The sequence below is a fragment of the Rhinolophus sinicus genome, chromosome X, assembly GCF_036562045.2.
Source record: "Rhinolophus sinicus isolate RSC01 chromosome X, ASM3656204v1, whole genome shotgun sequence".
Classification (NCBI taxonomy): domain Eukaryota; kingdom Metazoa; phylum Chordata; class Mammalia; order Chiroptera; family Rhinolophidae; genus Rhinolophus; species Rhinolophus sinicus.
The window spans coordinates 42318419-42342677 of record NC_133768.1 but is presented as its reverse complement, the minus strand read 5'-3'; the positions used below and the strand labels follow the sequence as shown (position 1 = coordinate 42342677).

At 38.6% G+C, this 24259-nt stretch overlaps 1 protein-coding gene across 20 annotated transcripts in view; it reads left to right on the top strand.

Annotated features, from left to right (window-relative positions):
- Positions 1-6892: 6892 nt before the first annotated feature.
- The window catches only part of HUWE1 (HECT, UBA and WWE domain containing E3 ubiquitin protein ligase 1), a 160820-nt gene continuing 143453 nt past the window's right edge, over positions 6893-24259 (top strand). For 10 of the 20 annotated variants that reach the window (XM_074323887.1, XM_019718916.2, XM_019718912.2 and 7 more), the window contains exons 1-3: positions 6904-7034; positions 7244-7343; positions 13177-13313. The gene's annotated coding sequence lies outside the window, so the exon portion shown is untranslated. Of the gene's footprint in view, positions 7035-7243; positions 7344-9541; positions 9778-9858; positions 10159-13176; positions 13314-23324; positions 23349-24259 lie in introns of those variants that run through there. The other 10 variants (XM_074323888.1, XM_074323885.1, XM_074323882.1 and 7 more) reach the window with 6 other exon arrangements.

Below are 24259 nucleotides of genomic sequence, written 5' to 3'. Positions count from 1 at the left end.
ACAATTCATGGCTCTTGCATCACCACAATGCACCAGCTCACACGGCACTCTCTGTGATGGGAGTCTTTAGCCAGTAAAAAAATAACTGTATTAGAACACCCTCCCTACTCACCTGATCTGGCCCCCAATGACTTTTTTTTTTTAACCTGAAAATAAAGGAAATATTGAAACGAAGACATTTTGATGACATTCAGGACATCAAAGGTAAAAGGACTATAGCTCTGATGGCCGTTTCAGAAAAAGAGTTCCAAAATTGAGGGTGTACTAGTTGCTGGGTTCGGTGCATACCTTCCCAAGGGATATATTTCGAAGGTGATTGTAGTGATATTCAGCAGTAAGGTATGTAGCACCTTTTCTAGGATGAGTTCACGAACCTGTCTGACCTCGTATACCATACTCATAGTTGTTAACTCTATTTGAATAATTTATAAATTTGTCCGGCGTTATGTAATCAGAAAAAAACAAATATATGTAAATATAAATAGGAGCGACACCATGGACATTAGAAATATTAGTATTCAAGGCAAAAAGTTTTAAATGGAGTAAGGAGAGATATTGATAAAAGATACTATCTACTAAGAATGTCTTCTGTAATAAACATACATACCAAACAATATTCCATTAAAATGCGTAAAGAAAACAGAAAAGCAGATAAGCTGTACCTATAAAGTAAGTTTTTAAGAAAAATGCCTATGCAACCCTTGGAAAAATTGATCATGTACTGATTCACAAAAGAAAACACAATACATTTCCAATAGCAGAAATCATAAAAGCTGTGTTATTAGACCACAGTGCAATACAACTACTAACCACAAAGCAGTAAAAAAATGTTGGATCACTTCAAAAATCAAATAACACTTCTAAATAACTTCTGGTCAAAGAAGAAATCAAAACCAAAATTATAGGCTAGAAATTAATGGGAATGAAAGCACTCATATTAAAGTGAAATGCACAAAAAATTAAACCTTAAATGCTTTTAGAAATAAATAAGAAAGAATGAAAAATGAATGAAGCACATATTTAACATAAACCATTCCAACAAAGAAAACAGCAAAAAGAACTTAGAACTAGAGGAAGATATTAATAAATATAAAAGCTAAAAATTATTAAGTAGAGAATACGAAAATGGTAGAATAAGAAAATAAATCTGAGACATAGTTCTTTGAAAATATCAACAAAATAGAGAAACCTCTACAGCCCAGTTAAAATAGAAAGGGAGAAATACAAGATGGTTTGATTGCTGCATAGACAGATAGATGATAGCTATGTGATAAAGCAAGTATAACAAAACATTAATGGTAAAATCTAGGTTGTGGGTATGCAGCTGTTCACTGTAAAATTCCTTCAACTTTGCTTTGTGTTTGAAAATGTTTACAATAAAATAGATAAAAATCTATTATCATCCAGAACATCTGTTTTGGAAACATTAACTAGAAATTTCATTAAAACCCGGAGACAGACAAAGGTACCCACTGTTGCCTCTACTATTTAACATTTTTCTAGAAATTCAATAAAATATAATATGTCAAGTAAATGCATGTAGGAATTATAAATATAATAAGGAGGGTAAATCATCATTTGCAGATAATATCATTATCCACCTGGAAAACCAAAGAGAATGAATAGAAAAATTATTAGAACTGAAAGGGAAGGTAAGTAGAGTGGCTAGTACAAAACGATGTCCCATTATGCACAAAAAATATAAACGGCTACTTCTAAATAGGCATGGTAGTGAGGGGAAGGGGGATGAAAGGCATCTTTCATGTTTTGCTCTGCGTACAGTACGTCTGTGATGTTTGAATCTTTTACAACCAAAATGATTCATGTAGTTGTTTGAAAAAAAGGGAAAATAAATCAATGGTAGGCAGAATCCTGAAAGGTCTCTTCCCCGCCCCCCCGCCCAGATTTCCCACCCTAATTTTTGGACTGTGGTTGTGATGAGATAACTTGCCTGTAATTATTTTACATTACATGGCAAAAGGGATTTTGCAGATGTAATTAAAGTTCCTCTTAAAATAGGGAGATTATTCTGGATTATTCCAATGGGCTTACTCTAATCACACAAATCTTTTAAAAGCAAAGAGTTTTCTCAGGCTAGTGGCAGAAGAAAAAGTCAGAGAGATTCTGAGAAAAAGAGGGATTCAGCCTGTCACGGCTGACTTGAAGATGGAAGAGGACACGTGAGGGTGACTTCTAGAAGCTGGGAGCATGGGGATCTTAGTCCTACAAGAGCAAGGAACTGAATCCTGACAATAACCTGAATGAACTCAGAAGTGGATTCTTCCCCAGAGCCTCCAGATAAAAGCCAAGTCTGGAACACCCTGATTTTGGCATTGAATAATCCTAAGCAGAGAACTCAGCCAAGCCCACCAGGACTTCTGACCTGCAGACCTGTGAGACAATAAGGTGCTTTTGTTTTTTGTTATTTTCAGGTGTACAAAACAATGTAATAGTTAAGACATTTACACCCCTCCCAAAGTGAAAATGCGCCTCCCCCAATCTACTACCCCTCTGACATCGTATATAGCTGTTACAATTCCATTGACTCTATTTGCTATGTTGTACTCCACATCTCGTGACTATATATAAAGTATAGTTGACATTCAATATTATTCAGCTTCAGGTGTACAGCACAGTGGTCAGGCATCTACACCGTTTATAAAATGGTCTCCCTAATAAGGCAAGTGCCCATCTGACACCCTACAAAATCTTTACAACATTATTGATTATATTCCCCAAACTCTTTCATATCCCTATGGCTATATTGTAGCTACCAATTTGTACTTTCTAATCCCCTCACCTTCTCCCTCATCTCTACCCCCCACCAATCTAGCAACCATCAGTTTTAAACTGCTAAATCTGTGGTAATTTGTTATGCAACAACAGAAAACAAATACAGATCCTCCTCTATTTACAATGGTTACGTCCCAATAAACCTATCGTAAGTTGAAAATACCATAAGTTGAAAATGCATTTACTACACCTAACCTATGGAACATCATAGCTTAGCCTAGCCTACCTTAAATGTGTGCAGGACACAACATCCATAAAAACGCTAGCAACACAGTACACTGTAGAGTATGAGTTATTTACCCTCCTGATGACGTGGCTGACTGGGAGCTGAGGCTCACTGCCAATGGCCAGCATCACTGGAGAGTATTGTGTCACATATCGTTAGCCCGGGAAAAGATCAGTTCAAACTTCGAAGTGTGGTTCCTACTAAATGCGTATCATTTTTGACTACCATAAAGCTGAAAAATCTTAAGTCGAACCATTAGAAGTCGGGGACCATCTGTACAAAATACATTATTCATCAGCAAAACAATGAGATATGTTGCGTATCAAATTTTCAAAGATTCCAAACCCAGTCATGCAGTAAGATAGGGAAATGACATACCCATGGGCCCAACGGGAATGTAAATTGGTAAAATCTTTCTCAAAGTACATTGGTCAATACCTATCAACCTCCCTCAATATGCAAATATGCTCTGCTTTATTAAAATTTATTGTATTTAAATAATTAGAGTGGTGAGTAAAGATTTTTCTAAATGTCCTTTACAGAACTGCTTATAACAGTGGACCATTAGAAACAACAGGAATGTATGGCTGTAGAAGACTGGGTTGTCAAATAAAATACCCTACACCATTTGATGAAATAAATTTATGTAATCAAAAGTCCACTAGGAATTCTTATAGAATTTTACAAGCTAATTTTATAATTCATCTGAAAGAAAATGCATGAGGATAGTGAAGAAATTTGTGGGGGAAAAAGTCAGAGGGGCTTACCCTCTGGCAGGTATGAAGTAATAATTTAAAGCTCAAGTGCTTTACAAAATTGTGATATTGGTGCTGGTATGGATTTTAATACTATTGAATGAATTATTTACATTCAAATCCATGTATATAGGAATTTGGTTTTTGATAAAGGGAAAGAATAACCTACTCAATAAATGTTTAGGGCCCTATGAAAAATACCAATAAGTAATTAGTATTACAGTGGAATAATATTCACCTATTAAACATAATATTGTTAGAACATGTAATGACTTAGAAAAATATTTACCAAAGTAATTCCAGAAAATTAAAGAGCTAAACATAAAAAAATTCTAAAATATTACAAGGAAATACAGAACAATGGTTCTAGTCTTGGTGTAAACAGGCCTTCTTATGCAAGGTTCAAAATGAAAAAGCCATGAAAGAAACGACTGATAAATTTGAACATATCAACATTTAAAACATCGATACCAAAAAGACCCCATAACCAAAGTTTAAAAATAAGCAAAGTTTGCAAAAAGAAAAATAATTTTCCAACACATGTAACAAAGATTTATATTCATACTACAAAATTCAATAATAAGAAGCCAAACAGTCCAATTGGAAAGTGCATTAAAAGATTCGAACAAACAAATGGCCAACAAACATGAAAATATTCCTTAACTTCGCTAAAAATCAGGGAAATGCCAATAATGAGATAACATTTTCACCCATCACATTGGCACAACATTCAAATGATTAGTTAATACCCAGTGTGCATAAAAATTTCGGGAAATGCATATTCTTATTCCCTGCTGGTGGAGGTGTAAACTGAATCTTCCTATGTGGCAATTTGGCATTACATGTTGAAATTTCAAAACGTGCTGTCTTTGAGCCATCTATTTCACTTCTCCATATTTATCTTACAGAAATATTTGAGCGTATGCACAAAAAAAGCATGTACAAGGATTTTTACTGTAGTACTGGTAATAGTAAAAAAGTATCACTGTTATAGTAAAGATTGAAAACAATGTATTTATCAATAGGTGACTATATCAAGTTGACTATAGTACACTCATTCAATGGAATACTATGCAGTACGTAAAATGAATGAAGTAGATTTGTATATACTGACATGGAAAATCTTCAAGCCATAGTAGGTGAATAAAGCAATTAACAGAACAACACACAAAATAGTTTGACATTTACATTTTTTAAAAGTAAAAAACACGAAATGAAGCTATGTATTTTTATGTTTATATGAACGTAAGAAGAATTTTAAATGTATCTGTCTTGTGTTTTGTAATAATGTATTCATTCATGTATAATTAGGAAAACATTTTAAATGAAAAAAGAACAAAAACAAAACTAATTACATGTTAAAAAAAGGAATGCTTTATGTTGAGATTAAAATCATGTTATAAACAAATATTTAATGACATGGCAGATATTCACTAGGTTATTAAATAATAGCATGCTATAATACTACTTTTGTTTTAGAACTATAAATACATATATAATACATAGAAAAAGGCTGGAAGGACAAAAAACCAAAACATTAATAGTGGTCCTCTCTAGGTGATGGGATTATAATTTTTCACTTTTGGTACTTTCTTTATGCTTTCATGTATTTTCTGAATATTCTACAATAAGAAAAATAGAAACAACAGGTGTGTGTGTGTGTGTGTGTGTGTGTGTGTGTGTGTGTGATTGTAGGAATTAGCACTGTAAAAGGAGTGTAGTTGGCAAGAAAACTAATGCCTGCTGCAGACTGAAATTAAAACTAGGGTGTAGGGAATGTGAGATTTTAGAATTGGGAGTTGGGGAACTAGACTTCATGGGGCCTAAGAATTAACAATAGAAACGTGGGGGCTAGAGTTGGGAGTAGAGACCATGGATTATTAGAATTAGTGCAGATGCAGTGAGAGATTGAAACTAGAATCAAAGGCCTCATTAAATTGAAAGGCTTTTTGAAAACAATCATAGCAATATTGGTGAGGGTATGGGAATATCCAAATAAGCTGAAATTCTCATATATTTCTGGTGGGACTGTATATTGCTACAACGGTTCAGGAGAGCCTGTTCTGAATATTTTTGGAGAAGTGACCTTTTGACCCTAGCTACTCCATTTCTACAAATTTCTCCTTGAGAAAAATCTTGGAAATATGCAAATATTTAATTACATTCAAGTTCATGTCTGCCTTTCTTATAATAAAAACATAGACACTTGGTTAAATAGTTAGCATTACAATGGAATAACATTCACCCTTTAACAATAACATTGTAAGAATATTTAACGGGTCAATCTATCTCAAAGGGGCTTCCATAAAGATTATACACAAAATTTTATATGTAAATATGTATTTGACTGGAAGTGGATCCATTCATCAGATTCTCAATTCGGGGCATGAGCCTTTGCTCTGGAGGGCTGGAATTAGAACTGGAGGGTATAATTGCAGTTTTTATTTCCTCTGTGACTCAAGAGTACTTTGGATAGTGCTTTTGTCTTTATACTTTAAAATACTGTGTTAATACATGCTTTTTGTTAACAATTCAAACCTTACCGAAGTATCTAGTGTAGCGAGTCAAAGCTCCTGTTTCCTCTCACCCTCAGATGCAGCACGGTTAATAGGGGTATCTCCTACCAGATGCACTTTATTACCATGCATTTACAGATGCAGATACTCTATAAAAACTCTTTGCCAATAGCACTGCCACCCCAAATAATACCAAGGAGAAAAAGAGAATATTTATTGAGGGCTTACTTTGTGCCTGAAGTTAAGTGTTCCAAGGCTTTGCCCTTGTGAACTCGCTGTCATCGGCGCCCCCGTCACCTCCCGCCCTCCATCCACACCGTGTCCCTGCTCGTCCTTTTGCCCTCGCACCCCCCATTCTTCCTTCACAAGGCATCTGGAGAGATTGTTAATTTTTAAACGTAAATCAAATCAAACCAAATCCTGTCAACCTTCAGTGGCTTCCAGCGTGCCTCGAATCAACTCCCAATTTCTTAGAGACCCTACTGTACTTTAGGGTTGGGTTGCTGGGCCGGTAGTAGCTCAGGAGGGGTCCCCTGCAAGGGACCCGGCTACACCGCGGAGGGAGCGCCCTCCCAAGGGGCAGGGGCGGGGCTTCCCGAGCCGGGGGTGGGGCTTCAGATCGTGTGTGAGGAGAGCTGGAGGGGGAGGCTTTCCGCGGAGGGCGAGCAGCGAGGGGAGCGGGGCTGAAGCAGGGCGGCGGACCCGGCACGCTCCTGCGGGCCCCGCGGAGCCATTGCCGCCGAGGTGAGCTTGTACCCCCGAGGCGGGGGTGGGGGGAGACTGGGATCTGGTCGCACGGCTGTCCTCAGATCCTCGCTGGGGGTTGTTCTCACGGGACTCTGCGTGGAGGCGCGGAGGTGGCGGCCTTGGGGAGCCTGAGGGAAAGGGTGGTGAAAGGGCCCGGGGGCCTGCCCCAGCACTCCCTCCACCCCGCCTTCTCTCCCCTCCCCCAGGCCTCCGCCGGCGCCAGTCAAGAACGAGCCGCTTCTTCGGGGGCAGCGAGGGCAGCGGCCCTTAGCGCGGCGAGACAGCGGCCGACAGTGGGGATGCGAGGTACCGGCATTAGCGGTGGCCAAGTGGCCCTAGAGAGGGAGTAGAGGCCGGGCCTTCGGCGTTTCTCTCACGGGTTCGAGGAAGGCAGCCACATGGGAGGGGGAAGGTGAGGGGCGGGGGGGGGCAGGCTTCGTGGGTAACTACTAGGCGTAGTATATGTATGTTTTGGGATCTAAATGGTACTATAACACACACATGCATATTCATTTCGGCAAATTGCTTTTTAAAAACTTAACGATATGTCTTGTAGATCTTCCTATATCAGGGAATCTCAATTTATCTCATGTATAAACAGCTACATTGTATGATTGTACTACAGTTTATTTAACCATTTCCGGATTGATGTACATTAGCTTGTTTCCCTTTTTGGGGGGAGGGGGATGTTACAAGCAATGCTATAGTGAATGGGTTTCTATGTTTCAGGCACATGTGTGAGTATTTCTGTAGGAGAATTTCTTAGAAGAGTAATCGCTGGGTCGGTGTATGCGTATTTTGAATTTTGATAGATTTGTTCAAATTGCCATCCCAAAAGGCCGTTAATTTACACTCTCCAATGTTCTGCGAGAGTACCCATTTTTCCACAGTTGTGCCAACACAAATTATTAGGTTGGTGCAAAAGTAATTGCAGTTCTTGCAATTGTTTTAACCTTTTAAACCGCAGTTACTTTTGCATCAACCTGATATTACCAATCTTTGTAATTTTGGCCAATTTAAAGAGCAAAAAATGGTATGTCATTGTTTTCATTTGCATTTCCCTGATTACTACTGAAATTGAATGTATTTTTATTTGTCTTAATTACAAAAGTAAATAGGCAAATATCAATAGTCTTCCTATCTATAAGCAATAAGCTTTTCGAAAATTTTATACTGGGAAAAAACCCATTCGCAATAGCAAGAAAAACGAATAAAAATACCTAGACGTAAACTACAAAACTTTATTGAGGAATATAATAGAAGAACGTTTGCATACATGGAGAAAGGATACATGCTTCTGGATAAGAAGGATCAATCTTGTAGTGATGCCCATTTTTCCTATGTTGCTTAATACAGTTGATGCAATTTCAATAAATATACCAAGTTTTTGGAACTTAGTATGTTTCTAAAGTTCATCTGGAAGAAAGATGGCTAAGAATAATCCAGAAAATATCTTAAAAGATAAGTAAAGGTGGGGGTATTTATACTACCAGATATTAAAATGTACTCTAATGGAACAATATTTAAATTAGAATAGACAGAACAATGTATTAGAGTAGAAAAGCCCACAAATCGAGCCAGATTGGATCCCAAGATTTATTGGAGAAACATTGTTGGCTAGTCGTGGAAAAACTGCCATATTAAAAGCTACAAGCACGCACTCTTTCCCCCGCCCCCCCAGGAAGCTTCAATTTTCCTTTGAGGGCAGACTCCTTTGTTTGGAGAAAACCACTTTATTGGATCTTTTGGTTATGCCAAGTTAAAGCCTTAGGAGTTAAAATTTGTGGCTTTGGAGCTCCAACTAACGATGTGAGCCTATAAGTTAGATTAAGATGGATTCGGGTTAGCCTGCAGTGCGGCGAGAGGAGTCTGTATGTTACTGGTCTTTAAAAAAAAATTTTTTTCTGATCTAATGGGCAAAAAATGTTATGTCATTGTTTTCATTTGCATTTGCGTGCTTATTGTGAAATAGAACGTCTTTTATGTGTTAGTCTAGGATAATGTGTTATTCCTGGAGGCAGGTAACAATGGGGTACCCATTGCTCCTGTTCCAGAATGTTGTTTAGCTAATTGGTACAGCTCTGCCCAGAAGCGTGATAATAAACAGGTTGACTTTTTAAATTTTCCTCAAGCACTAGGCTCTAGACACCTTAGATGGGGGGCGGAGGCAGTTTTCAGGACATGGCCGAGATTTGGCGCTGAGCTGTGTCATCGCGAGGTTTGGCAGTCAGCACCGCAGTGGGTCGGAAACCTCGTGGTAGGCGAGATCCCTGCAGAACGGGAGGTTCCTCCCTTCCCCCGAAAAACTCCCAGTCATTTTCACGAAGCCCCGCCTCTTTCCTTTTTAGGCGAGTGCACTCAGTCTCGCGAGATCTCGTGTTTCCTAAAGGCGAGGCGCGGGCGGCATCCTGCGGTGATTTCGAAGGTCTTGCAGAGACTAGAACGTAATATCGCGATAGTTGTCTGGGCGCATGCGGGAGCTGGCGGCGGCAGATTGGCTCCGCCCCTCGGCGCTTCGTGAGGTTGTGCGTCATTTGCTTTTCGCTTCGCGTTGGGTGAGAGCGGAGCAGTAGCGACTTCGGCTTTGGTGGGAGGAGGGGTCTGCGAAGGGCTGGGCTCAGGCTTTTCCCGTCCGGTAGAGGTTCTCGCGGGATCGCGCGGAGGCGGCCGCGGTTCGGCTACGGACAGCCGCAGCCGCGGCGGCGACCGCAGCGTCTTCAGCTCGTGCTGTTCTTAGCCGGTAAGTTCTCGCGGGAGTGGGGTTACGTCCTCATTTGATCCGTTGGCGTCGGCGTTGGCGGAGGTAGCTCCGGGGTGGGGGGGGCAGTGACTAGGGTCGGTCCGCTTGCTGTTAAGATGGCGGCGGAAGCTGATGTCTGTCCGGCCAGGACCAGGGACTGAGGTGTTGGCTGTCCGCGTTCGTGACGCCTGTCAAGTACCCGACGTTAAGGAGGTGACGATTGGCAGAACGCCCAGGTGCCAATAAACCGAACCTGAGACGAAGACCACCCCGTCTCTGGTCGGTTGAGGCGACACCATTTCCCGGGCCTCAGCCGCGTGTAGGACCGTCTTTGCCCCACGAGTGGGTCAACGCCTCCGTTGTCGCCGCCGCAGTGGGCAGGTTGGGCACGGTGGGGGGGTGGGAGTCCTGGAGTTCGTTGGGGGTTAGATTGGGCGGTGGGGGAAGAGGGGGACTAACCTATGACGTTTGATTCTCTTCCCCCTACCTTTTTGCGGGCCCGCCTCCGTTCTCCGCCCTTGCGGCCGTCCATATCAATCTTCTAGTTTTTCTTCAGTTGTGGTGGGCTCTACTTCTCCAGCTCCCATGGTCTTTGAACTAGGGTTTAGGGGTCAAGCTTTGGTGCCTCTGACGTACTCGTCCTCTAATTCTGTCGTCCCATTGAATCTTCCTTACCTGCATGGATATTTGAGGCTGTAAGTAAGAGAGGGAGTCAAAGCTTTTCTCCCTGTCATGTCTTACCCAGTTCTACTAAGGAAGAGAGCCCACGTTTCCTATCCCGTCCGCTCTCCCTCTTCCATTGGTCCTCTTGACGCAGGTGTTGCATAGAGCCTTTCCCGTTCCCTGCATTTTACTCCATCTTTATGGATGGAGCCATATATAGTAGCCTTCCATTTCTTAGGTCTTCGTGCTTTATGACCCTGATCTAAGCACAGGGCACTGATTTCTCCAACTCTGCATGATGCTCGACCACTCTTAGGTGGAACAATGAATGGGTTGGTGGTTTGATGATTTGAGTTTTTGTGACCTCTTCATTTTAGGGGCCGTTAGCTTTCCCTTCCTCATTACACCCTCCTTCCCCCCCCAAAAAAAAAAAAAAAAAAGCTGTAGAGGATAACCCTCCTGTAAACCAACTTTTGTCTTTTTACTTCTCCGCCACCCCGGCGAAAGCTCGGGAAACCCCCCTTTTCCGTGCCTTGCTCTGAGTTCCTGTGACCTCTTCGTCTGTAGACATCTATCTTTGCTTCTGACCACCTCTTAACATGCTTCTCACTTCTTAATCCTTCTATTCCCTGTCCCTCGTGCTCTTTTACTAGGAGCTGTATTCCCTAGAGAGAAGATACTCTCCTGTCAGTCTCCACTACATCCTCCCCATGTGCTAGAAAATAAAATAGCTTTGATAGATTATCTCCCGTCTCTCAGTCATTGCCCTGTTCTACTTTTGTCTCCTCTCCATTCCACCATTACTATAGACAGTTACTTCCATATCATTTGTTTCCTTTTTAGATTACATATTCGACACTGTTTTCTCTTAGCCTTAATGTTCTCTAAATTGAGGAGACACCAACATTCCCCAGTCAAGGGAAGGCAGCCTGGTATGGTGGAAATACAGTGTGCTTTGGGTTCATGTTGAACTTTGTGACCTTGGGCAAATTACTTTTCAGTTTCTTAGTGTTTTCTTCTGTATAGTGTGGATAATAGCACTTGTGGTTGCTAAAATTAGACATTTTGTAAAGTATCTGGCTTATGTTAGATACTCAATACATTGTTACTTTTTCTTGGTGTAAGAATATGCTGGCAGATGCATCTGTCAAATATGGTAGTTTTATGACTTGGGAAAGAAAAAAGATTTTGTTCCTTTAACTGTAAGTCTTTCATGTATATTTCTAGGCCACTCCTATCATTTGTGTATTTTTTTTTCTTCCTCATAGGCCACATTCTTTATATCCAGTGGTTGCTGATGTTTGAATGTTATTCCCACCTGCGTTAACCTACTAGTCTAGGAATTTTAGTGCAAAATTACTTTCCTGGAATGACCACCAGTTACAATGTTCCTGTCAAGAATCACCCCCAGCCCCTTCACCCCTCTCTGTGTTCTGCCTTTTTAAAAGGGTGCTTCATCCCTTGCCTCCTCCCTCCTTACTAACATTCCTTCAAAGGCAGTCTGTCCTGCCATTCATCCTAGATGAGATTTGGTGCCTGGTGCTTTACATAGTGATAAAAGGAACTTCTACTAGCTAGTTTTCAAGTGCTCATACTGCTTTTCCCCTACCTCTTTTCTTTTTTTGGCCCCTCAGATCAGTGTGGGGATCTACTATTTGGTCTTACCTGGGCAGGAGAATTCGTTTCTGAGAGAGTTTAGAAAGGTTTTTTGAGATACCAAGCTTCTTTTCCAAAGGGAATTACTGCCATTTCTTTAATACATTACCTTCTGTTGTGCTTTTGCCATTTTATGTTTTCCAGCATTCTGACTAAATAGAAGTGACTGTTCAGTATGGAGGTAGTTTTCTTACTGTTAATATTTTGGTTTTGATTAGACCAGTATTAAAGTGGGTGCTTTTTTTCTGATTATCTTGGCTGGATGATGGGTTTTAAAATAGGAATATGATTGTAGTGAAAAGTTTACCTGGGATTAAAAATTTACAATGGGTAGCCATCCAGTAATTAACTATATGTGGACACTGGTTTGGAGCTTTAGGGTTTATTTAGTTTGAAGTGCTTCGGAGGTAATAAAATTTTCCTCCTTTTTCATTGGAGGTCAGGGGATAACTTTGTTTTGAGATTTTTGCCTTGGTGTTCTTTACAATGATTGGAAATTAACTAAACCTTAATTTGACTCTTGTCATTTAGAACTAGAATAAATCTGAGAATGACAATCTGGGTGTGGTCTAAAAGGTTTAATTTATTCTAGGTAGATCTCTGAGGAGAGGAAGGAGTAGAAATACCAGTTAAAAACTTTGTCTAAGGTTCAGTGGCAAAGTTCAACCTGAGTTTCTAGGATGTTTATCATTTGTCTCCCAGCGTGGCCAAAAAGCATATGTATGAAGGTGAAAATTTTTTGTGTCAAATTTTTTCCACAGAAATTAATAAATTTTAATTTGCAGTGAGGATATAAAATTGTTTATAAAACAATCACTATCCCCTATAATTTTGTTTGGGTTGAGAACTGAGTTGAGTTTTTAGGAGGTATTGTCAGATTAGAAGAATTGTTTTAGCTGTTGGTTCTGAATTGTTACTGCTCAAGGCAGGTCCTGAAAATGCAAATTGATATGTGAGGGCTATTGCTTAAGAAATAATAACCAGGGTCATGTTTGAACATTGATATAAAGGTTAAACTCCCCCACACCCTAATAAATGTTTGTGTATCTCCCCTCCCCCACACACCTTTTTCTTTTGTAGGTCCTCCAGTAGTCTGACCTGAGTGGGTTTGCACTCCAGAGGAACCAGCAGACCAACTTCGTCAGGAAGGTTCAGAAAGCTGTTGGAGCAGTGTTGGTATTTCCCACCAGGATGAGTATGATTGGCTGTGATTTTAGGTTAGTTTTTCTAGATCTTTGTGGGTAGTATTTGTGTTTTACTTCCTGTAATGGAGATGGTGGGGATTTTATGTATTTACATTCTGTAATTGAGCTACTTTGGTTTCTTCCATTGATCTGAAGTGGTACTGGCTGTTTTTTGCATTTAAGTGGAACTCATTACTGAGAACTGTTTGAAATCTATTTGTACATAATTTTTAAAAATCACCTTAAGTGTGATTCAGAAAATAAAATTGCATAATATTATGTCTAACCAACTCTTTCTTAAAAGACTTAGGAAAATTTGAAACATACAAAAATTGGATGGTATAATGATCCCCCTGTGTATCTATCACTATCTTTTAACAGTTACCAACTTACAGCCATTGTTTCATCTATACTTCTGCCTATTGCCCCCCTCAATTATTTTGAAATAAACCCCTGCTGTCATATTTTTTATTTGCAAAATATTTGTATCTCTAAAAGGTAAAGGCTCCGTAGAACACAACCTCAAAACCATTATCTCAACTCAAAAAAATTAACAGTGATTTTTTAAAATACCAAATAGGAAGCAGTTTTACAGTTTGCTTGTATTAGACTCCGAAGAAAGTCATTTATCTTAAAGGATTGATATATCTCTTCAATTTATTTTAATCTGCAGGTTTCCTCCCTTTTGTTTTGTTTTTTTCTTATTTATTTTTTTGAAAAATTTGTCCTATAGTTTTCCCCACTTTTGGTGATTACACCCTAGTAGTGGTATCTAACCCATTCTTGCTAAGTTAAAGACCCTGGAGGACCCCATTATAATGGAACAATGGCAGTAATCTCCTGTATCCCAGTTGGAGTTGATACTGCTGGCCTAGGCACTATCCCAAAATAACTAGTCATGGATTCCTTTTTCTGTGGCAGAGTCTGATTTAGTTGATACCTGACTTCAGTTCCATGTCTTGGCCCTGCTTACTGCTCTGCGTGAAAAGTAGGCCTCCTTGTGGAAGAAGCTAATGTTTCCTAGATAATGACCTGATTGTGCCTTTGGGGTTTTTCATCATGGTTTCAATTTCCTTAGGTGGTTTAGTTATTTTTATACTATCTTATAATGTTGCTTTTTATTCTTTGAAGTTGATGTCTCAGCTGCTCTGACCCATAACTTCTGAGCTATTGAGACTTAGCGATGAGTTCCTCAGGCTGTAATAAACTTTTTGAAATGGCAATACCAAACAGTTTTTGAGAGCTTCCACTTACATCCTGATTTTCAGCTATTACACACAACTGTAGTTTTCCTGTTATTTTTCATTTTATTCCGGAAATGATGTTCCCCCAGCATAAAGTTCTTTAAACTGTTCATTTCTTCTTTGTGTAGCATTGGCCATCCTGAGATCTGTATGTCTGTTCCATGGTTAAAACCCATGAATGGAAGTTGGACACATAGCCAGCCAGCCTTTGACTTAAGGCCAAATTGGGGCAAAGCAAGGCCAGTTGTGACTACCTTTAAAATGAGAGTATCATGAGCTCAGGCTTCTCAATTCTTTGTTCATTAATGAAGAAAGATTGCTAGTTGAAAATAGACTAAGTTTTGAAGAAGTGATTTCTTGGGGATTGCAGTGAAGTCCATTCATTTAACAAAAAAATTTTGAGCACATTGGCTATAAAAGTTGTTTACCCCTGTCCTGCTTTTCTGTAGGTAGGAAGTTTGAACAAGGTCACTTAAACCTTCTAATCCTGAGTTTGTGAAAGTAGGATAACTGTAGATTTTTGAGACAGAGTTTTGCACACAAGTAGGCATTTCAATAAATAAATTGTTTCCAGAGTTCTTAACAGTTACAAGTTTACAATGGAAAAGCTATTGGTCTTTCTATTTTTAGTTGTGTGTTTTCAACCATGGTTCATAGTATTGAAATGCCAAACTTGTTTACTTTGAAAATACTTGTTCTTTATATTCCATGTTTACCTCTCCTGCAGTTAGGTTAAGTTGTTAAAATCTCATGTGTAACTGTAACCATATTAGGCTGCTTTACAATGATCTCACCACCTATAAGGTTGATAGTCACAAACACTTGGGTTCTGGTATTGTTCTCAGACTCATTTCCTCAATGACTGGTTACCAGATGTTTATATGTTAATGTCAGGGATAATTCGACTCAGAAGATTCTTTGGAAGCCCTCTCATTTGATGTGTCATAGGGGTTGAGTTGCTGAAACTTGACATACTTGTTGACCAGCTTGGTTATAGAAATGCTTTCAGATAGTGAAGGGGAGTGGCTCTCTATGAGTAAAACAACTGTAGGTTTTGTTTGGGGTGTTAACCTGAGCATTTTCAACTTTTATTTTCCTTTAAAAGTTTTTAATCATTTGGATTTAAAAATTACAGTGGTGGGATTGATCCCAGAATGTGATTTTACAGAAAGTTGGAGTTTGTTTTAGCTTTATATGAATATATCATTAAGTGGAGATTGGTATTGTAGTTGATCAGTCTGGATTGCTGATTGGACTAGATGAATATGAAAATTCTTTTTCAACCTTGAGATTCTGATAGTGTAATCTTAAATGTTGAGAAATAAAGCAAATTTTCCTTTTCAGTGATCTTTTAAGTAGTAACTAAAAGGGACTGGGAGTAGGGAGATGGCAAATTATTTTGGAATGACCTTTTAGTATAATCATTTAGATTTTAAAGATTGGTAAGTGTGAACACACTGCCATGAATTTATGTACCATCTTTAGCGTAATCCAGGATTTAAGTCCTTATAATTAGATAGCATAGAATTGCACTGGAAATACTTGTGTATGTTGTATTTGGTGGCTGCTTATGTTTTGGAACACTTGGAGATTGCTTTAATGATTTCATTATTTGCTGCAATTTTCTTACTTGCCTTGTCTCGATAGTGAGGCATTTTCTCCTTATCTTTGCTTTTCTTTTTTTAACTTCCACTACTAGTTCTTTGTTATTACGTTCTGCCAATTGTATTCTTATAGGTATAAGTACCTTTTAGCAGTGGTCAAAAACAGACTCGAGCTAGATCTCTGGGTTCAAGTTTTGACTCCATTTTTTACCAGCTGTGTCATCTTGTGCAAATTATTTAATCTATGGCACAGTTCTTAATCTGTAAAATGGTAATAATAGTGTTACCTACTTCACAGGGTTTTGGAGAAGTTTAGCTGAGTTAATGCCTATAAAGTGCTTAGAAGAGTGTTTCTGAAACTTTAGGGAACCTCACTGTCACCTAGAGGGCTTGCTAAAACCTATTGCTGGGCTCCACCCTTAGAGTTGCTAATTCTGTAAGTCTGGGAGGGGCCTGAGAATTTGCATTTCCAACAAGTTCCAGGAGATGCTGATGGTCAGGGGAACCATTGAAATAGAACAATGCTTGGCACAAGGTGTTAACTGGGTTTCTTTTCTGGATTTTCTCAGTCCCTGAGGAAAAACACTTCACTCTTCAGTGCTGTTTAGTACTGCCTCCATCTAGAAGCAGTTTTGAAATCCTTTGTTGAAGTGGGTCTCAAAATGTGGCTCCCAGATCCGTATCAGCAGCATCACCTGGGAATTTGTCAGAAATTCAGATTCCCGAGCCCCACCCCAATCTTCATTTTTAAAATGTGGCTTGGCTTAACTGGGGTGTCTTAGACTTTTCAACAGCTTTGTTGAAATGTAATTCATGTACTATACAATTCACCCATTTAAAGTGTACAGTGTTTTTAAATATATTCACAGTTGTATAACCATTACTACATCAATTTTAGAACATTTTTCATCATCCCTAAAGGAAACCCAGGACCCATTAGTAGTCACTTCCCTTCTCTCTCCCAGCAACCGTAGTGTTTGGCGATCACTAATCTACTATGTCTCCATAGATTTGTCTATTCTGGGCATTTCATACAAACGGAATCATACCATATGTAAGCAGCTTTATTGTGATTAAAATGTTTTCCTTTTATTGCAAAAAAACCCAAAAAACAATAAAAGATACGGAAAAACACCCAAAAACAAATGTAGAGTTTAATAAATTATTTTAAAGCAAACACTTTTGCAACTGCCACCCAAGTCAAGAAATAGAAGTTTTCCTGTCTCCCTGGCCTGGTGCTCATCCCAGTCACAGCATTGTCCCTCCCTCGGACTTTGTAGTAATAATCACTTCTTCTTTGCATTCTGTTAAGGTTTTGTCCAAGTGTGCGTCCCTGGATAGTAGGGACGCATTGGTTTTCCTGATCTCCCTTCATTTGCACATCCCCCTACTGTTCAAGTTTGTTCTGTCCGTTTTTTTAAAACTCGATTTGTCTTTTAAATATATATGGATTCCCTTTCTTTCTTTTCTTTTCCCTGAACTATAATTGTTGAAGGACTCAGGCCATTTGACCTGTAGAGTTTCCCACAGATTGAATTTTGCTAGTTGCATACTCAGTATAGTTTAACCCATCCCTCTGTCCTCTGCCTTTTCTGCAAATTGATAGGTGGATCCAGAGGCTTTATAAATTCAGGTTCATTCCCTTTGGCAAGAATATTAGCAGTGCTGTGTTCATTCACAACATGCATTAGATTGTAATGATGTTTTGGATTTTTTTTATTTTATGTTACCAGCCTTTTGGTACCTAAAGCTTATCCATTAATTATGTGGAAGTGTCAAAATGGTGACATTCTAACTACATCATTTTGTTTTCATATATTAGCAGGAATAATTTTATAAGGTTACTCAGTGATATAATTTATATAAGAAGGGCAGGATAAATGCCTGATTTTTACATTTTTTTCTGGCCACTTACTAGTTCTGTCACTTTGGGTAAATTAACCTCACCTGTCAGCTGCCTCATCTGGGGAAAATATCTTATTCATGGGGTTATTGGGACTTGAGAAAATGGAAGGTGTTAGTATACTGTGGGTGGTCAGTAGATGGTAATTTCTTTAACATACTATTTCGCTTAACCCCTCTACCAGCTCAGAGATGGGTGGTCATGGTGAAGTGATGGCCAGTTAGCAAAACCTGTCTGGACCCTTCAGGTCTTTGTTGGGGTCATCAGTGGTGGGGAGGAACAGGGTTTAGTCTTTGGTCATTTGGGGCTAAGACTCTGGCCAGTGGTAACTGAATGTTCTACCAGAGTAGTTTTCACTTTGCCAAGCCTTAGGAGTCACATTCATACCCTTGTGAAGGGTCTTACCCAGTTTTGTGATGATGTGCAATACATTGGTTGCCCTGATCTGCCTTTATCTACATAGCCTCCTATTGTTCAAGTTCTGTTCAAGGTTCTGCTGTAACCTTAGTAACCTATAATGAGTCTTCTGGTAGTTATCAGTATCACCACCATTAACATGCTTGACTGGCACCATACATAGCAGGTTAGAAAAAGAGGTAAATATTCCTTTTAACATTATATATTATCTAAAAAGTACAGCACTTGGCACATAGGAAGTACTCAGTAAATTGGAAACCTTTAAAAATTAATATATCTTCTTTTTCCCTCTCATGTCTTAACCTCTTCTTTCCTTTCATTCCCTTCAATGAGTATTTACTGAGTTTTCTAAGTACACGGAGCTAGGAACATAAATTGAAAGCGAGTTGCTCTCTGCCCTTGAGGAACTCACAACCCAAATACTGAGATCAAGTTTAAAGTTCCTTAGGCTTTTCCTTTGTTATCATTTCTTCCCCTGCTTTGTCCGTGCATAAAGTAACCTATTGTTTCTTAAAGATCTCCTTAGCTCTGTATCCCTCCCAGCCTTTGAGACTGCTGATACTTGAGAAAGACTGCAATTGTCTTCTGTGAATACAAGGTAATACCAAGAAAAACCTTTGGGCCAAGATTGGATTTCAAAGTGGTACATGTAGTTGACACTACAATATCAGTTCATGGTCTTTAGGTGGACCCACACCTGGTCTCCAGCTTCTGTCCTGTTGCTTTAACTGTCTTCTCCCTTCCTCCCTCCCTCTCCTCTACCATCCTCTCAGATTTTGCTACATAAAGATAGAGGCTCCCAAAACCAGTGAGTGATCTATCAAGTATGTAAAGAGAACTATACTTTATATAAACTTAAGATTTGAATGGGCCTGGGGTTTATCACTGAATTTTCATTCTCATCTATAAAACTGTAATCAAAAAGCCTACTTCATAGGCTATTATATTAAAATGAAATGTATTTTAACATGTTTATAGAGTGCCCTACAAAGATATAAAGCCATTGTAATTTATATATAAAAAAAATAGCTCTGTTGGGGCAAATGACTTCATCACTGAACCCATTTCCTCATCCTTTAAATGGTGGTGATATCTCATTCACTCAACAAGTATTTGAGTACATACTCAGTACTGCCAGAGGCTGGGAATACAAAGATAAGCAAGTGGAGAATGGAAGGCTGGTGGTCTATTGAGGGGAGGGAGAGACTTGTAAATTACAGTCAAAGGATCTGAACAATAACATGAGAAGTGAACAAAATGTGCCTTAGCAGTTTACAGGAGAGTGTCAGAGAATGGCATATAGTGATTTTGTTAGGTTTAAACAAGATGCATGAGAAGTACATCATGGACTGAAAAATGCTATACAAATGAAGTTAGTTAAATGTATCCCAAATGAATCAATAGCCTCAACCATTATTTCATTTTTTTCACAAGCTTTATACTTAAGATGTGTTTGTTTCTTTGAGCCAGAGTTTATGAACTCTTGAAGGGTATTATGTACTCCTGTAGTAGGGTACCCTGAAAGTAATACCTTTTAATCTAAAAGGATTATTTTTACCTACTTTATTATTTTCTAGTTTCTATTGCTTGAATTAATTTAGGGAAAACTAAAAAAAGTTCTTATTTTGGGAAAAGATTCATACTCCCACAACAACATACAGTCACCATTAGCATTTTGGTTGGTGTGTAACATTTAGAAAATTGGGGGCATGCTTTTCCTGGAATAGGAACCTAAAAAATGTCTAATAAAAAGAAGATAGTCAAACTAAACATCAGAAATATAAATTAAAATGAGATCTTTTTTAACCATTAGAATGGCAAAAAATAATTATTGAGTATCAAGTCATGGCAAAAACTATAGGGAAGAGTCTAGTCTTACAATACTGCCCACAGTGGTATAAATTAATACAGCTATTTTGGAGATAATTTTGGCACACTGCAAGATATTGTATACTATATGATGCTATTTAAAAAGGGGGAGGTAAACTGATAACTTTCTTTGGGCAAGGAGAACTTGAGCTTGTGTAATGTTTGCATTTCTATTTCTGAGTAATTTAAAATACACAGAAGAAGACAGAGAACAATGTAAGAACTCTATTCCTTACCATCTCCCCATCCCCCCATTGATCATTTTTAGCGTTTATTTTTGCCTCAAGTCTTTTAGTGGGGAGGTAATGTAGGCAAAGGGGAAATACTTTTATTATTTTAACCCAGCATTCCCCTTCCCCCCATCGTTACCATGAATTGCTTGAATTTTTGTACTGTGAGAATGGTATAAATTACTCATGTAAGTAGAAATTCAAAAACAATGTAATGTCCCCACAACAATCTGTTATTTTGTAATACTAAATTTGCATACTGCTTTAGAGTTTGTAAAATCATTAACTACATGTAAGAATGCTTTGGGTATGAGACTTTATTTAGTCATTTGTTCATGTCCTTATAACTCTTGTTTGAAAATATTTGCCTGACTTTAAGTAATATTCTTTATGATTATAGAAGTATATATGGCTTATTGTTGAAAAATACAGATAAGCACAGAAATCTCCTGAAATTCTACCACTGACATGTAAATACTATTAACATGTTGGCATATAGTATATTCTTTGAAGGCTTTTCTTTATGCCTGTGTAGTATAAACATATTTTTTTTCAAAAATACTTTATAAAAATGTAACTCATTACTTGCCAACATTTTATTATGAAAATTTTAAAACATAAAAATGCTGAAAGAATAACACTGAGCACCTGTATATATCATCAGCTTTATCCAACAATTAAGAATTTGCCATTTGATTTATATGTACATATGTGTTAGTTTTCTGAAGCATATGAAGTAAAAATGATACTTCATCCGTAAATCCTTCAGCATGCATGTTTTAAGAATAAGGACCTACAAAACCACAATACCATTATCACATCTAGGGAAGTTGTTCTTTTCTGTAAATTATCTAATATCCAGTCCACATTTTCTCCGTTTTCCCCAAATTGTTTTTTAAGTTGTTTCTCCAAACCAATAAAAGAAATGGTATTTTTAAATTTGCTGTTCCCACTTAATATATTGACCCTTGTTCCCTGTCATAATGTATACCACTGTTATGTTTTAATGGCTGCATTACATTCTATTGTGTGCATGATTTTTTATTTATGATTTATTAATCAGTTCCGTATGTTTAACCCTATAAGTCCTACTAGTTTTCATGATCTTAAACAATACTTCCTGACACAATATAGGCATTTGTTAAATAAGTGTTGAATGAAGGAAAGAAGCAGAGGGACATCTTAATAGGGAAATCTTTGTGACATCTGTGTTTATTTCCTTAACACGTTGCGTACGGATCACGAGAATCTTCGTTTTTTCCGGAACAGAGGGGTATGAGGGATTTAAACCCCGCCGTACGCAACGTGTTAAGATATTCCCAGAACTGGAATGCAAAAACGTAAGGCTTTTGATACTTAACTGCCAAATCGTTCTTTAGAAAGACTACGTTATTCACTGTGGTATGTTTACTATATTATCCATGTTTATTTACAGTATGGCAGCACCTCAGGGTAAACCTTGATACTTCAATATTAGAGAAGAACATAAACCTGGACAGATCCAGTATCCTTGCTGTAGACGGCTCTCCTTATACCTATGTGTGCGGCCAGACCATATTTTGCAGGGGCTAGTTGGACTCCTCCAGCCGAGAGTACCTTGCAATCTAATGACCTAACCTAGGGTTCCAGTTCCTTTCTCCTCAAATTTCCTTAAGTATGGCAAGGCCAACCTTAAAAGGAAGTATAACCTGGAGAGGTGCAGATATCACTTGAAGACAACTTTTTACATAGAGCATTTTAGATTTTTGCTTTTTAAAAGTAAAGGCAGACTGCTTGCATGGGTGAATTCAAATCTCTACCTGTAGCAAAACATTACCAGTGGCTTTAAAATGGTAATCTTCTCCATGTCCAACAGAAGAGTTGGAGAAGACCCTCTATTTGATATTATCCATATCAAACTCCTTATTTTTGTTCCCCCTTTCTTCCGCCTCCCCCCCACTCCAGTTCAAGCCGTTGTTTCTCAGTCTAGTTGTGTAGGACACAGCTCCCTGGCCCAAGCTGGTATTATGAGCCTTGCGCTTCCCTGGCTGAGGCAGTCGGTCGCCGGTAGTTGGTCGGCCGCTCATAGCAGCTTATGGCAGCCCATGCTGGCTGTCATTCGCTCATGGTGGCTGCGCTGGCCACCAGCCGCTCATGGCAGCACACAGCAGCCTGTGGCAGCTCTCACCAGACCACCTCCAGGGAGAGCCGTTCTTCACAGTCTAAGTTGTAGAGGGCGCAGCTCCCTGGCCCATGTGGGAATTGAACCAGCGACCTCTCGACCTCGGCGTTAGGAGCACAGCGCACCAACACCTGAGCCACCGGGTCAGCCCAGACTGTTTATTTTATAGGCCCTGATCAGGGGAAATGACTTGTCCAAGGTACCATGGCTGGTTAGTGGTGGAGTCAAGCATTGAATCAGGTTGTCTAGTCCAGTGTTGTTGTTGTTGTTGTTGTTTTTTTTTTTTTTTTGTGCTATATCTTAAAACTGAACTTATTTCTTAAAACTGAACTCTATTTCCAAATGTGCCAGCAGGTGTCACCCATGGAAGTGCAGAATAAGCGGCCCCCTTTCAATAAGAAAGGTACCCAAAAGATGGGGAAAATTTAAGGGAGCAGAAAGGTAAATGATAAGTCAAAAGTCCAAATAAAGCTAATTTTCTTTGCCCTTTTGACTATGGTTATTACTTTTCAACACAGGGTCAATTTGCAGCTTTTTAATGGGACACTTCAATTTCACTCTGTGTTTTCCTGCATATCTATGGATGCTGTAAACCTGTAGATGGGACTGAATTTCCTGCTTGTAAAACTTTGAAACTAAGGTGATGTTTTCTAAATCCACCTTTTTCTTGCTTCCTTTTCAACTGTTTTAAATTATAAAAATGTTTGTTGTAAACTTTTTATAAGATTCAAACAGAAACATTCCAATTAAAAAATTAGTCTGCTCCCAAATAACAATCTCCTTTTATTCATACCACACCTCAGAAATCTGTTAAAAATTTAATACCTTTTAGGATTTATATACTGTGGTTATCCATTTGGTGTACTGTGCATATTTTTATGTTAGAACATATGGCTGGACTCTATTCTTTTTAATGTTTGCATTGCATTTCCAAGCGTGGATTTACTATAATCATTCCTTTTTGTTGGGCCTTAGGAGTAGAATTTATTCTGAGTCATGTAAATTTTTGATAAGTACTGCCAAAATGACCTCCAGAAAGGCAATGTATAGTATTGAATTTCCATTCTCACCAGCAGTGTCTGTGAGTGCCCTTTTCTCTACCTATATCTTTCAAGATGAGATATTGTTGATCTTTTTAATTTTAACCAGCCTGATAAGTGAGAAATAGCACCTCCATGCTTTGATTAGTGTTTTTGTAATTACTAGTGAGGATGAGCAAATGTTTATATCCTCTGTAAATTGCAAGTTCATGCCCTTTTGCTTGGTTTTCAATTGGATTATTTGTCTTAATGAGTTTTGGGAGTGTTTTGTATATTAGATATACTAACCCTTTATCCTGTTGCAAATATTTTCTGTTATGGTTTGGAATTTTTACGTAGTCAAATGTGCCCCTTGTTTCTTTCCTTTATGGTTTCTAGGTTGTGTATCTTGCTTGGAAGATCTTTGCCAAGATTACAAGAATGTTTTCCTATATTAGCTTCTAATACTTTCATAGTTTAGCTTTTTATGTTTAAATAATGGTGTGAAATAGTTATGTGCTTTTATTTTCAT